Source organism: Triticum aestivum, chromosome 3B (genome assembly GCF_018294505.1).
Source record: "Triticum aestivum cultivar Chinese Spring chromosome 3B, IWGSC CS RefSeq v2.1, whole genome shotgun sequence".
NCBI classification, from domain to species: Eukaryota; Viridiplantae; Streptophyta; class Magnoliopsida; order Poales; family Poaceae; genus Triticum; species Triticum aestivum.
Window position 1 is genome coordinate 688,861,692 of NC_057801.1, and position 5,260 is coordinate 688,866,951.

At 42.0% G+C, this 5,260-nt stretch overlaps 2 non-coding genes across 2 annotated transcripts; both read right to left on the bottom strand.

Annotated features, from left to right (window-relative positions):
• Nucleotides 1-4,544: 4,544 nt before the first annotated feature.
• TRNAI-AAU (transfer RNA isoleucine (anticodon AAU)) lies at nucleotides 4,545-4,618 on the bottom strand. The gene has a single exon. It is a non-coding gene; the product is annotated as a tRNA-Ile (tRNA).
• Nucleotides 4,619-4,740: 122 nt separating this feature from the next.
• Nucleotides 4,741-4,814, bottom strand: TRNAI-AAU (transfer RNA isoleucine (anticodon AAU)). Its single transcript has one exon. It is a non-coding gene; the product is annotated as a tRNA-Ile (tRNA).
• Between the last annotated feature and the right edge of the window lie 446 nt (nucleotides 4,815-5,260).

Here is a 5,260-nt window from a genome sequence, read left to right on the forward strand (position 1 = left end):
GGCGGTAGCGGCGGCTTCCCTTTGCAGTCTGGTTCTCTCCGTCATGTTGGTGTGACATGCGGTGTCAACGGTAGGCATGTGAGCTCATGTGAAGATTAGAATCTTGATTATGTGGATCTTTCGGTAGCAACAACTTCAACGGTCTCTTTTTTAGGACTGCTTAATGTCTTTTTGTCGACGGTTAACAATGAGAACAATCTGGAAGCAAGGGGAATTCCGCACTCTGAAAAATGCAACCTCTGCGACCAGCACAATGAGACACCTCTTCACCTGATCTTCCAGTGCCCCTTTGCCCGAGCCGTTTGGTTCCTTGTGGCTACTGAGCTGGGCACCCCATCCCTATTCGCTGCGGCCCAGCAAGCTACCTCAATCGCTGCTTGGTGGAATAATTTCGCATCCAGTCTAGGCAAGAAGGCGAAAAGTGCAGCCATCTATACAGCATGGAACATATGGAAGGAGAGGAATCGCCGGGTCTTCGATCACAAGTCTCTACAAGAGTCTGCTATTCTACAACTTATCAAACAGGACATTCTACAGCCTACCCTATCCACTCATTGGCTCTCGGATGTTGAGAACAACCCAGAACCGGAACCAGATTGATGTAATTTTTCACTTTCATGGTGAAGGTCACCTTAAAACCTGGTCTGTAATGCAACCTTTGTAGCACCTTTCCTCTCGTTCTTAATGTATGGGCAGCTCAATCTGCCAATTCCTCAAAAAAAAAATCGCCGGTGCGCCATTGGACCACTTGGAAGGTAGCAGAAGATTGCCCCTAGACACCTTGGTGTATTTGTATTGAGGGGAAGTTTGCTCATATTAGTGAGATATTTCTTGTCTTTTTTGCGAGCAAGAGTTTTCTTGTTATGCACGGGGAAAATGACTTTGACTGTGCAACATGTTGATAAATAAAAGTAAAATAAGTGGTCTCCGAAATGTTTTTGAGGGGAAGTTTGCTCGTACTAGTAAGATTTTTCTTGTTACACAGGAAAAATGATTTTGACAGTGCAACATGTTGGTAAAATAAAAGTGGTCTTGAAAAGCAAATTGGTAAACAAACGGAAGAAACTTAGGGAAAAGCTTACCATCACTTGTTGTATGGCAGCGGCTGCGTCCGCCACCTCCCTTGCATGATACGCATAAAGTGATGGCTCGCACTTCTACAACAGCGGCTATACTTCTGAAACATGTGCGGTGTTGTAATGGTCTACGACTGGTTTATATTTTGCAATAAAATCTCTGTTGTGAAAATTTTCTGCAACTAGACCTCAGTAGCAAAAAAAAGCAACAAAACAGTTGTTGCAAAAATTCTGTAACAAGACATGTGTTGCAATGGTGGAGGCACGCTCAGCTCGCTTGATGCTGCAAATCTGACTGCTCGCGATCCGGCTGATCTTTTAGAAAGATTATCCGGCAGACGCGTGTAGCATGCCCCACTTAGTTTAAATAGACGTTTTTTCTCTTGAGAATATAGCATTTGAGATTTCGTCTTCCAAAAAAAATATGAAAGAAGTCCATTTTAAACCCTAAACTCGTAGAGGTTGGACGAAACGAACCCTCAAGTCGAAATCTCGGTCGATTGCACCCTGAACTATCCAATCTTGGTCTAAATCGAACCCTGGCATCGTTTGGCAAACCGGGATTGTTGACATGGCAAAGGATGGACGGGATTGGTGGCATTTCGCACAGCGCACATCCTGTACCCCGCTGGGCCGACCCGATTTAGGTTTTTTTCCAGTTTATTTGTTCATTTTTCTATTTCCTTTTTAATTCCTTTTACTTCTCTTTTTGTGTTTCTGTTTTATTTTCCAGAATTTGAAATTTGTTAAAAAAATTAAGAAAACTGTTCATAAGTTCTAAAAATGATCATGTTTTTTATTTTGTTTAAAATTCAAAAATGTTTAACATTTAAAAAAAATTGCATATGGGAATAGATGTTCGCCTTCAAAAAATATTTGTTTTCAAATTTTGTTCGGAAGTTTGAAAAACATCATGTTTCATAATTTGTTCATAATTTTTTTAAAAGTTCTTGTTTTCAAGTTAGTTCTGGAGTTCCAAAATTTTAAAAATGACCATGTTTCAAAGTTTGTTCTGGAGTTTCAATATTGTTTGCAAATTTTAGAAATATTCATATTTTCAATTTATTTTCAAAAAGTTCCCTTTATTCAAAAATGTTTGCATTTTCAATTTTTTGGGGCAGTTTAATTTTTTTTGTTGTTTCCAAAAAATTGTTTGATTTTTTCGAAATGTTTCGGTTTGCCAAATTTTACTCACAATCTCTAAAAGTGTTCGGAGTTTCATAGAACATTCATGCTTTTTCTCAAAATAATGTTTTGCGTTCAATGTTTTAAAAAACGTTCGGATCTCCCTCCGAGTTGATTTTTAAAACATTGCGCTGCATTATGAACAAGGTAGCTCTGTAGGTCAACTGGCTAGCAGCACTTCTCCGGGGATGGCACCCGCAGGGTTTGGGTACGGGTAGAGCCACACCATACCCTTACCCGTCCCATTTGATCTTATCCATACCCGTAACCATACCCGCTAGTGGGTAAAAAATTTTCCCATACCCGTCACCCGAGAGGGTAAAAGGGTACCCGCGGGTAAAAATACCCATGTTTGAATAACATTAATTTGAGCATAACATAATTATAAACAACAACATATAATTATAATATCTAAACAACAACACATAATAATATCAATACATACTTATAAACAACAACACATCCTATAAAAATCAAACACTTTCTTGTAAACAACAACACATCAAAACATCAACATATAGTCATAAAATAGTAGCACATAGTTATGCATTTTAAGTTGACAAACTCACGACAAAGTGTAGAGATAATCTGTCAATATTCATTTATGAGGGTACATGGGTACACGGGTATGGGTTATGTGACCCATACCCATACCCACTCTACCCGATGGGTTTGAGATTTGCCTATTTATATACCCATGGGTGACGTTTTGTCTTATACCCTTACTCTCAAAGGGTTTTTACCCGCAGGGTACGTGGGTAATGGTTACCCACTGCCATCTCTGCTTCTCCCCATGCATTAGGTGTTGGTTTCGAACCCTGGGAAGCGCAATAATATTTTTAACCGCCTTTTACCTTTTGCGTCGAAGGAGACCCGTCTGTGTGATAGACAAAAAAGGTGTTCGCACACGTCACCGTGTATGTCCAACGGCGAGGGTGATGCACCGCAGATCATGTCGAAGGAAACCCGTCCGGAAGCGCGGTACGCAAGCAATTCGGCGGGCGCTTTTGAGCACCCGAAACCCCACGCGCCTGGGAGGGACCCCGTCTGGGCGCGCGGCGGCTATGGGCTGCCCTAGGTCGGTTCGCCCGCCCCTAGAGCCTCGAGGATCGCTGCCCTTCAATACGAAGAAAGAACAAAGAACGAGAGAGAAAGAACAAGGAAGAGATATAAACTAGGGTAAAAAGTAGATGGGCGAACCGACCTAGGGCAGCCCATAGCCGCCGGGCGTCCAGACGGGGCCCCTCCCGGACGCGTGGGGTTTCGGGTGCTCAAAAGCGTCCGCCGGATTGCTTGCGTACCACGCTTCCCGACGGGTCTCGTTTGACGTGAGCTGCGGTTCCATTGGCCAGCCACATGGGCTGGCCCAGTCCGAAGACCTGTGCCTGTGCGTGACCTTTTTTATAGCAGTGTAATAACAGGAAAAAAAGTGATATACTAAAAAAGACATTTTTAACAGGCAAAAAAATTGCAACATGGGCTGGGCCAGTGCACAGGACTCCTTGGCCCAGCAACCAGACAAATCCATGCCACATCAGCATTTTCATAGGGAACTCCTAATTGGCGCTGCAGGCGCCAGTTCGCCCGCTGGCGCTCACAGGCACTGCGAGCTCGGCCGGCCCATTAAGCCCAAAACTAAGCTATTCACTAGGTCGAAGTTAGATAGCTCGTCACGATTATTTTCTTGGCTCGGTCGTTTCGTCCAAGAATTAAAAAAACTTCAAAAATTGGGAAAAGTTCACAAAATTTAAGTAAATTCCATCAATTTTGGAAAAAAGTTCACCAATTACGAAAAAAGTTCATTGAATTTGAAAAAAAATCATCAAATCTAAAAAAGTTCATAGATTTGGAAAAAAAGTTCACCAAATTTGAAAAAAGTTCATCGAATTTAGAAAAAAAGTATCAACTTAAAAAGAAAGTTCATTGATTTGGAAAAAAAAGTTCATGGAATTTAGGAAAAGTTCATCAAATTTGAAAAAAAGTTCACTGAATTTTTTATATCATATTAAGTTAGAAAAAGGTTCACGAAATTTGAAAAATAAACACGCATTGAAAAAAGAACAGAAAAGGATAAAAAATCAAAACGAACTGAAGAACTGATAAAATAAAGGCGCGAAGTGTTTTGTCATGAGCGGAGCGATGAGCTCAGGCTACCAATGTAGCCCTCGCAGCGAATGTTTTGTCTAACCTTTACGGGTTTAGGGTTCAAAATTGACTTTTTTCAAAAAAAGTTAAGTGGCCCGGTTTAGGGTTTAAAATTGACTTTTTCCAAACAAAAATAAGTGGCCCATGCATGTCTCGAACCTGCGACCTTGGCGTTATTAGCACCACGCTCTAACCAACTGAGCTAATGGGCCACTTTGTTAAGGATAGTTGAACTAAATTATTTGACTTTCACGCGTTACTATTTTCCGTTACTATTTTCCTTTAACCACGTGAAATTCCGTTGAGAGAAAACGAAACGAAATATGAAAAATAATGGGCCATGCAGGTCTCGAACCTGCGACCTTGGCGTTATTAGCACCACGCTCTAACCAACTGAGCTAATGGGCGATATTATTAAAGATATTGAACTAAATTATTTGATTTTAATATCACGTGAAATTCCGTTCAGAGAAAACAAAACGAAATTATGGATGGCCCATGCAGGTCTCCAACCTGCGACCTTGGCCACCACGATCTAACCAGCTGAGCTAATAGGCCAATTTAATACCCCTACCAAAAAGGCACAGTAACAACGCTGTGAAAGCGCCCGAGCAAATTCTTAAATGACGAGCACTGTTCAACGACACATTGACCTGCGCGTTCCACAGTTCACCTCGCATCATCGGCCATTGTTGGCAGCATAGGCATAGCAATACGCCAATACCCCACTCCATCAGCGACGACATTCTGCAGTAACCAGGAGTAGCTCGGCACGTACCCTCGGCCTCGAGCGGGTCCTTGACGCGGACCAGCAGTCCACTACCGTCTTGTTCCATCCCTCCGTATTCCCCTCG